This window comes from Erpetoichthys calabaricus, chromosome 9, assembly GCF_900747795.2.
Source record: "Erpetoichthys calabaricus chromosome 9, fErpCal1.3, whole genome shotgun sequence".
NCBI lineage: Eukaryota > Metazoa > Chordata > Cladistia > Polypteriformes > Polypteridae > Erpetoichthys > Erpetoichthys calabaricus.
The window spans coordinates 187,459,455-187,470,380 of record NC_041402.2 but is presented as its reverse complement, the minus strand read 5'-3'; positions in this window follow the sequence as shown (position 1 = coordinate 187,470,380).

The window sequence follows — 10,926 nt, the reverse complement described above, 5'->3', positions numbered from 1 at the left end:
GCATAGGCGAAGTAGGCGACCGCCTAGGGCCCCGAAACGTCTCCTTGGTCTAATTTTCACGCATTTCGCAGAGCTTCCAGGGGGGCCCCTGGACCCCCCTTTCGCCTAGGGCCCCATAATAACCTAAGACCGGGCCTGCTCTTGTTCAAAAAGCGGACACCAAAAAGCAAAAGTATACACCAGGGTTAACTTTAAGATTAGGCACTTTTACACAATTTTAAGATTAGGTACCTCATCTAAATTTTAAGATTAGGGACCCTAGTGGAACCTGGCCTTACCCGCACGGAACTAAAGTTCAGGGTTTTGTAGTAGGGGTAGGCCAGTCTGAGTGGCAGCGGACAACCAACTCCTACCAGTTTGAGCGGAGTGCTTAGCGCACAGCGCATTTGGGGGGTGCCGGGGTCTCACACTTGAAAACATTCCGACGGCAGCTGCAAAGTAATTAAGTGTCACATATTGACATCCATCCATCCATTTTCCAACCCGCTGAATCCAAACACAGGGTCACGGGGGTCTGCTGGAGCCAATCCCAGCCAACACAGGGCACAAGGCAGGATCCAATCCCGGGCAGGATGCCAACCCACCGCAGACATATTGACATGATAAAGAGAAATAAAACAAGACACCGTCATGCAAAAATTGGTAATAAAGAACACTATAAATTAATTTAATTTTATTGAAAAAAGAAAATGTAGTAAATGCTTTTTTCATAATTTAGATTTGCAGTGTTTGGGATTATAGCTGTGGATATGTTAAACTTAACACACTTTTCGACTTGGGCGTGATGTTAATAAAATGTTAACTATTTAAATATTTTTATAGTAATTTTTTTGGCCCAGTTAGCCGTTTCATTTAGTGAGGGGCGGGCGGATGAAGCCCCGTGAAGCTCCCGAGGCGTCTTCCTGATTGTACCGAAAAATAGTGACATCTAGTGGTGTACCGAAATCATTACAGCAATGAGCTCCAGGCAGTCCGCGCACACCTCGCGGGAGAGAAAGAAAATATGGCAAGTAAGGGGCTCCACCGCAGGGGGGCAAATAAAAAGAAAAAACAGCTTTAGAATTTATTTATTATTTCAGACGAGGGACGATCACAAATGGATCACAATAGTAGCATGAATAATTCTGGGGTTGAAAAACAAAAAGCTTGTTTGGACAATAGCACTTAATATGGACTCGGATAGGTACATTGGAAAAAAAAATTGAAGCACTTAAAAAATTACAAAAGGAAAAAATATTTTGTTTTTTGGATTGTGACTTGGAATATTCTGGATTGTGTTTGTGATTCAGATACAATTTGGATTTTTCACGTAGTTAAGAGCACTTTATGACACAGACTACGATTAAGGGGAAATAAATTGAGGGTGTTTTAAAAGGAAAAGAAAAGAAAATGTTGGTAGAGTTCACTTTAAGGAGGGATAATTAAGGAGTCCGTTAAGATTCACCACCCAATAAAACCTGTGAATAGTAGCCAATCGAGAGAAGGCAGGTTAGGAACAAGACTACTCTCTAGGACTTACTTCTTTCTTTATATTTTTTGTTTTGTTTCAGTTTGGGTAGGATTAGAAGAAAGAAAGGAACCAGAAAAGAAATCCTTGCTTAAAAATAACAACGTATTCCCGTAAAACGTAGTTTGCATCCCCCTATTATTCAGACCTATTGACAAAATCAAAGTACTGTATGTGTGTCCTTATTAGTTGCATTTTACCAAATGTTTTCTCCAAATGTTTAAGTTTAGCTCCTGGGTAACTATCGATTTGAACTTCCGAGTGGGTGTTAGATGCTATTTTTGCTAAATTTGAATTACTTGCTATTATGATTGGCTTCATAGATAGATAGATAGATAGATAGATACAGTAGATAGATAGTTATGAAAGGCACTATATGACAGATAGATAGATATGAAAGGCACTATATGATAGATAGATATGAAAGGCACTATATGATAGATAGTGTGAGATATGGCCGATCATTCATCCCGGCCAATACCCCCAGGCCGCCAGGTGGAGCCCTCCCTGCAGCATGGAGGTGCCCCGAATGCCAGCAGGGAATTATGGACTTGGAGTTTTCCTTTACAGCCTTGCTGGATACCACGGGGGCCACTAGAAGGCGCTGCATCGGACCTTACTCCTTTTTATGTTAACTAAGGTTGTCTTATTTTAATTTCTTATTTGTCTTTTATTCTTCTTTTCTTCATTATGTAAAGCACTTTGAGCTACTATTTGTATGAAAATGTGCTATATAAATAAATGTTGTTGTTGTTGTTGTTATTTGCCCTACGCCCCGGAAGTACGTCCGAGTCACATGGACAAGAGGAATGACGTGCTTCTGGGATGAAGAAGAAGACTTTTTATCTGACCCGGAAGTGATAAGGAGTCACATGGACTGAAGGATGGGAAACACTTCCGGGTCAGGGACTATAAAAGACTGGGAAAAACACCAGAGCATCGAGCTGAGCTAGGTGGAAGGGTGGCAACGCGTCTGGGAGTAGGAGGATTGAGATTATTGAGTATTGTGTATCAGTTAATGAGTATTGTGGAGAGGAGGGTGCATTGTGCACTGTTGTTAATTAATAAAGTCAACTTTTGGACTTTTACCTGGTGTCTGACGTATTGATCCAAGGGTTCAAGGGAGCGATAGCGCCCCCTATCTGTCACAACAGATGGACACTTTATTAATACCCAAGGGGAAATTCACAAACCTCCAAATTTTATTATTTTGAAATATCCTATTATGTATTGTTGGTTTATATGTTTTCTGCGGGTCTGGAGCCTATCCCAGTCTGCATAGGGTACAAGGAAGGAACGGATCCTGGACAGGATGCCAGTCCATTGCAGGGCAGGTTCAGAGACTGTCAGTCAGTCAGGGTCACGGGGGTCTCCCAGACCTTAATCAAAGCTAGAAAAGGGCACAAAGCAGGGTCAAACCCTGGACGGGGCAAGAGTTTATCGCAGGGTGAACACACACACACACACACACCAGTCCCAACCACACACTAGGACAGGGGTGTCCAACTCCAGTCCTGGTGGGCCGCAGTGGCTGCAGGTTTTCATTCTAACCGTTTTCCTAATCAGTGCCCAGTTTTCACTGCTATCTCTTTATTTCAATAGCCCTGTTTTTAAGGATTCAATCCTCTGAATTGATTTGTTTCTTCATTAAATGGCACCCAAACAGAAATGAGATGTGAAACGAGCCAATGGATGACCAGCTAAATTGGAACGTCAAACTCCAGCCAATTTCACTCCAACCAGTTTCTTAATGAGAAGTCAATTCTTGCAGTTAATTAAAGCCATTATTGAATATCAGGATTTGTTGCTGCTCTCATTCTGTTGATTTTCTGCTGATTCTAAGACCACCGTCAAGATGTTTTGGTGACCTGAGCAGCCCAACGTGACCGAGACCTTCACCTTTCTTTATTTTCAGGTTAGCTGGTCAAGTGGCGGCTTGTTTCGTGTCATATTATTGTTTGGCTGCTCATTAAGGAAAAAGACACAACTAAGGGGTCCGAGTCACGTCAATTAAAACGAAGGCAAAACAAAGTCAATTGGCAGCAAAAACGGCTCACTAATTAAGAAGATGGTTAGAATGAAAACCTGCAGCCACTGCGGCCCACCAGGACCAGAGCTGGACAGCCCTGTGTTAGAGGTACTCGTTGCGTTATACAATTTCATTCTGTTTGGCTTTGAAATTAACACATAAATACTTTTTAAACTTACACTTTTAATGTAAAACTTCAGTAAAAACAATTTTTTGAATTAAATGTTAATCAATGTCGCATTGAATTTTGATTCCGTGTTTGGAGTTACATCGTGACAATGCAACGTATAACTGCCTGTGAGTGAATTTCGTTTCTTTCTCACTAATAAATAAACCGACTTTTTGGAATGTTTGTCCCTGTGATTTGTTAATTGTCTTTGCAAAAGCTATTCTAACGGGAAACTCTAAACGTCTTAATACGAATGGCGTATCAAGATCTCCTTTGGTGTCTCATGTTATCCCCTGAAGATGGACTACATTACCTTTCTGGTCGCCTGTTAAACTTTTACATGTCAGAATTGATCAACCAATTTTGAATACAACTAATCTTGTCCTATTGCATAGCCCATCACTCAGACATAAATTATGCAGTAACATTACGATACGTCCTTCTGTCAACAGTATAGTCATATGAAAAAGTTTGGGAACAACTCTTAATTCATTGCATTTTTGTTTCTCATTGTCTGAGCTTTCAAAGTAGCAATTTCCTTTTAATATCTGACATGCCTTATGGAAACAGTCATATTTCAGTAGTGACATTAAACTTATTGGATTAACAGAAAATATGCAATATGCATCATAACAAAATTAGACAGGTGCATAAATGTGGGCACCCAACAGAGATATGACATCAATACTTAGCTGAGCCTCCTTTTGCAAATCTAACAGCCTCTAGACCAGGGGTGCCCACATTTTTTGGGCCTGCGAGCTACTTTTAAAATGACCAGGTTGAAATGATCTACCTGCATTAAAAAATGATATATACAGTACTGTGCAAAAGTTTTAGGCAGGTGTGAAAAATGCTGTAAACAAAGAATGCTTTCAGAAATATAAATAATGATTGTTTATTGTTATCAATTTACAAAATGCAAAGTGAGCGAACAAAAGAGAAATCTAAATCAAATCAATATTTGGTGTTACTACCTTTTGCCTTCAAACCAGCATCAATTCTTATAGGTCCACTTGCACAAAGTCAGGGATTTTGTAGGATTCTAGTCAGGTGTCTGATCAACCAATTCTACCAAACAGGTGCTAATGATCATCAATGTCACACGTAGGTTGAAACACAGTCATGAACTGAAACAGAAACAGCTGTGTAGGAGGCTTCAAACTGGGTGAGGAACAACCAAACTCTGCTACCAAGGTGAGGTTGTGGAAGACAGTTTCATGTCATGGCGAGATTGAGCACAGCAACAAGACACAAGGTAGTTCTACTGCACCAGCAAGGTCTCTCCCAGACAAAGATTTCAAAGCAGACTGGGGTTTCAAGATGTGCTGTTCAAGCTCTTTTGAAGAAGCACAAAGTAACGGGCAACGTTGAGGATCGTAGACGCAGTGGTCGGCCAAGGAAACTTAGTGCAGCAGATGAAAGACACATCAAGCTTATTACTCTTCGAAATCGAAAGATGTCCAGCAGTGCCATCAGCTCAGAACTGGCACAAACCAGTGGGACCCAGGTACACCCATCTACTGTCCGAAGAAGTCTGGCCAGAAGTGGTCTTCATGGAAGAGTTGAAGCCAAAAAGCCATACCTCTGACGTGGAAACAAGGCCAAGCGACTCAAGTATGTACGAAAACATAGGAACTGAGGTGCAGAAAAATGGCAGCAGGTGCTCTGGACTGATGAGTCAAAATTTGAAATATTTGGCTGTAGCAGAAGGCAGTTTGTTCGTCGAAGGGCTGGAGAGCGGTACAATAATGAGTGTCTGCAGGCAACAGTGAAGCATGGTGGACGTTCCTTGAACGTTTGGGGCTGCATTTCTGCAAATGGAGTTGGAGATTTGGTCAGGATTAATGGTGTACTCAATGCTGAGAAATACAGGCAGATACTTATCCATCATGCAATACCATCAGGGAGGCGTCTGATTGGCCCCAAATTTATTCTGCAGCAGGACAACGACACCAAACATACAGCCAAAGTCATTAAGAACTATCTTCAGCGTGAAGAAGAACAAGAGGTCCTGGAAGTGATGGTATGGCCCCCACAGAGCCCTGATCTCAACATCCTCGAGTGTGTCTGGGATTACATGAAGAGACAGAAGGATGTGAGGAAGCCGACATCCACAGAAGATCTGGGGTTAGTTCTCCAAGATGTTTGGAACAACCTACCAGCTGAGTTCCTTCAAAAACTGTGTGCAAGTGTACCTAGAAGAATTGATGCTGTTTTGAAGGCAAAGGGTGGTCACACCAAATATTGATTTGATTTAGATTTCTCTTTTGTTCATTCACTGCATTTTGTTGATTGATGAAAATAAATGATTAACACTTCCATTTTGGAAAGCATTCTTTGTTTGCAGCATTTTTTCACACCTGCCTAAAACTTTTGCACAGTACTGTATATATACAGAGTATACTTTATACATAAAATATATGTTGTCGTACTTTGCATAACTGAATAACCCTTATGGCACAATAACAATTCAATACATTTATGGTCACTACCGTATTTGGATTTAATAATCTTCATGTGGGAAAAGGCTGACTCGCATAAATAAGTAGAGCCGAATAATGCAGTGAAGGAGGCAGCACATGTCCTTATTTTTGGGTACTTTTCCTCTGTCAGTAAGTTCCAAAACTATCCATAATCCCCAGACTTCAGCTGAATGTCATCCTGTAGTGTCAAAATCTCATCCTCCACTGTAGAGGAGTTTTAGGTGAAACAGTGTTGCAATTTTGCTGCGGGTGAATCGCCCTCAACATCTTCCCTAAACGGATAGCACTTAAATGTAGCGATTGGCTCAAGTAAAGCTGAGTCTTGAAACCATCTGTCAGTCTGACAGGCAATTTTCAATCTGCTCTGTGTAGCGTATGCTGTCAAGTTGCGCACACGCCTTCCATTGCGTCTCCAGCTCTGACGCGAGGTTTTGGATGTTCCCCAAATCAAGGTGCTGCAGCTTTGAGGACAGATGTTGCATTTTTTGTTTGAAAGCATTAACTGAGCTAATCATATTGATCATGGTTTTCCTCTTTTCCTTGTAGCTATAAATTAAGCTCATTCAACATGTTGGTCAGATTGGAAAAAAAATGGCAAGTCTAGCGGCCATTGATCGTTATTAAGTTGCTTGTATTCTGCATGTTTAATGACAAGGAGAAACTCCTTTTTCTCCGGCCAGGGGTCTTGAAATCTCAGCAGGAATTTCTCCCTAGCCATCTGTCTCAACGAAGGCCTCTTTTTATCATCTCTCCATCTTGGATGGACTTCTTATGCTTAATGATCAAATGACTCACCCAGGAACGATGCTTCAGTGTGTCTGCCTTTGCTTTTTGAATTCAGCCATGTGAAAAATGACGGCTGTCTGATTAACTGTGATTTTAGTGCCCTCTGCTTTCTCTTTCTCAGATCGCTTTTTGGAAGGAAGTCAGTTTCGTAGTTTTTATGAACAGTTCGAAAGTGCCTTTCCACATTTTCCTTCTTTGGAATAGCAATGATAGATTAACAGATCAGACAAACGCACTTCGATTGTGACATTGTGAGAAAAAAAATCCTCTTCCAATTTCACATCCAGCCCATACTCTCCCCCAACAAATTTTTTTTTTAAATCCCTTCTTTAGTCGATATAAATTGGAAGGCTAACTAGATCACAGCCAGAGTTTTGCAGTAGCTCACGCGTTTGATTGTGCGTGCGGGATGACCCCGTGTTTTAGAAGAAAAGAGATCTCAGACTGGCCGCCCTGTATGTCAATCAAGTGGCAAATGCCATAGGGAGGATATATGATAGACTAATGTTTAAAAAAAATTTTTTTTTAACTGCAACGCGATCTACCTGCACTACCTTTGCGATCTACCGGTCAATCACGATCGACGCATTGGGCACCCCTGCTGTAGACGTTGTCCTCCTATAGCCTATGATGAGTGTCTGATTCTGGATGGAGGTATTGTTGTCCATTCTTCATACCAAATCTCTCCAGTTCAGTTCAATTTGATGGACAGCCTGCTTCAAATCATCCCATAGATGTAAGATGATATTCAAGTCAGGGGACTGTGACGGCCATTCCAGAACATTGTACTTCTCCCTCTGCATGAATGCCTTTGTAGATTTCCAACTGTGTTTTGGGTCGTTGTCTTGTTGGAATATCCAACCCACTGTATAACTTCAACTTTGTGACTGATGCTTGAACATTATCCTGAAGAATTTGTTGATATTGGGTTGAATTCATCTGACCCTTGACTTTAAAAAGGGCCCCAGTCCCTGAACTAGCCACACAGCCCCACAGCATGATGGAACCTCCACCAAATTTGACAGTAGGTAGCAGGTGTTTTTCTTGGAATGCGGTGTTCTTCTTCCACCATGCAAAACGCTTTTTGTTCTGACCAAATAACTCAATTTTTGTCTCATCAGTCCAAAGCACTTTGTTCCCAAATGAATCTGGCTTGTCTAAATGAGCATTGGCATACAACAAGCGACTCTGTTTGTGACGTGAGTGCAGAAAGGGCTTCTTTCTCATGACCCTGCCATACAGATGTTCTTTGTGCAAATTTCACTGAATTGCAGAACGATGTACAGATACACCATCTGCAGCCAGATGTTCTTGCAGGTCTTTGGAGGTGATCTGTGGGTTGTCTGTAACCATTCTCACAATCCTGCCCATATGCCGCTCCTGTATTTTTCTTGGCCTGCCAGACCTGCTGGGTTTAACAGCAACGGTGCCTGTGGCCTTCCATTTCCTGATTCCATTCCTTACAATTGAAACTGACAGTTTAAACCTCTGAGATGGCTTTTTGTAGCCTTCCCCTAAACCAGGAGACTCAACAATCTTTGTTTTCAGATCTTTGGAGATTTGCTTTGAGGATCCCATGCTGTCACTCTTCAGAGGAGAATCAAAGGGAAGGAAGCACAACTTGTAATTGACCACCTTAAATACCTTTATATCTCATGATTGGACACACCGGTCTATGAAGTTCAAGGCTTAACGAGCTCATCAACCAATCAGCATTGAGCAGTGACAGGCATTCAAATCAGCAAAATGACAAGGGGACCCACATTTGTGCACAGCCAGTTTTTCACATTTGATTTCATTTCATACAACTAAATACTGCTTCACTAAAAATCTTTGTTCAGAAAACACCGCAGTACTCAGATGTTCCTAGGAAATGAAAGACATACCACTGGTCAGTTATTATGCAGGCTGAGAGGGGTTCACAAACTTTTTCATAGGACTGTAATTCAGCCGGTGGAAGACCGGACAGTATTAACAGTTGTAGATATTCTTTGTGATATTGTAAGTTGATGTTTTCATCTTCCGCACCATCACCACCAACTGTTTCAGTACAGTCTACTGATATGCATTTCATCAAATTGCCGTGTTACCGATCGACAATTTTTGCGTAAATTTGTTTGACTTCATCGTTTCTCAGTGCTAGGATTGCCTGTGTACTCATTTCTTCTGTTGAAAACCCTTCGGGATGAAATTCTTCAATAAGATTTGGACATAATATGTCTTCTTTTATTGGGAACTTAAAGTGAGGAAAACGTAAAAAAATTTATGAGAGCTGAGAGCGCAGGAACTGTGTGTTTGAGAGGAGGGCGGGACTTTAAAAAATCTCATAACCAAAGTCTCGTCTCACAGGACTTGAAAAAATCTCTTGTAAAAAGTCTCTTGAAAAAAGTCCTGTCTTGTCCCAGGATTTTATTATATAATAGAGAGATATTTCTCTTAATATGAAAATATATATACAGTATAGAGGTTCTAAGTACAGAATCCCAGACAGCATGCGCCCCTTGCTGGACACACACACGGAGCTCATAACACCAGAAGAAGACTATGGGAGTGTAGCACCGAGTCCGGCAGCGTTGCGTCCTGTGATGTTTCAGGCTGGGCTCGTGACTCTGAGCTCAATACCCACCATGACCCGAGACTGCCAGTGATCACCTTCACCCTTCCTTTGTTGCCCCCAAGAAAGTGTCCAGCAGGATGCCGAGGACCCCTTTGTGCAGATTATGTGCGCCCAATCACACTTTAGCTTGGTGAAGTTCTGTGTATGCCGTGACCTTGCGAGACTCCAGATGTCAACCTACTGGTGTATTTAGGAGTGGTCCTTTGAGACATGGCTTAAGACCCCCCATCAACAAAGAACGAGTTGACTGACTTACTTGAGTCTTGAAGAATTCAAGGTCAGTGCCCTACTGAGTGACTTCATATTGGTGTTAACAAAAAAATAAAAGACCAGCATACAACAGAACAGTCAGTTGTTACAGAAGTGACACTACTGAAGGTGGCATTGTGAAAGCCAGTCACATTGATTTGAACCCCGGGATCTCGTCTCTCGGTTACTGCGACTTATTGTCTAGTTGTGTGCACGATGAGCCTAATTGTGATGGTGTGTACTGAGAAAAGAGCTAAGATAATAAAAATGAATGTCTGCCGATTGACCCCTCATGGCATCGGTGACTTGACCCGCACACGTCGTCCTATCTGGACACAGACACACATACACACGCGCACGGAAAGAAAACATGGCAGCACTCAAGAGAGCACACTCTGCTCCTTCACAACAGCACAGGAAGCGTCACCAGGCCCGGCGTAAAGTTGTTTTTTTTCTTTTATTTGGTATAGCGTGAGAGGATGACATTAATGGCGTTACAAACAAGTTATTACAGTGAGGCAACAACGTGGATTTTTCTCTGAGAGATAGTTGCATTCTTCTTAATTCTTTTTTTTTTTCTTCAATGCACCTTACAGGCAACAACAACAATAAAAAAAAAAAACATCTCCTCCCAATGTGGAGGATATCAAAAACCAAAGGTCTAAGGGGTTTGCTCCAGCCTTGCTTCCCCAGTGTGTTGCCTTCCCATATTATACTGGGGAACCCCCCCACACCCCCTAGGGACATGAAATTGGGGATAATCCTGGATAGAATTTTTAAGAGTACAACTACTAGCTAAGCACGCTTCCAATGCAGCACCCCACAGACATCTGGGAAACTGGGCCAGGGCTGGTGGGGCCTCAGCGGCTGACTATGCAGAAGAACGACTGGAAGGGCAAGTAAAAAGGCTTCTGCAACCTCTCCTTTATGTTTCTCCGGGAACGTGAAGCTGAGCAGCTACTCCAATACTAATGTGTGAAAATGTAAGTGCACCCCCATGGACATGGCGGACTTCTTCAACACATTTGAACAGACCAACAGTTGATCTTCAAGCAAGCAGTGGCTACAGATAAAGCTGATAGACTT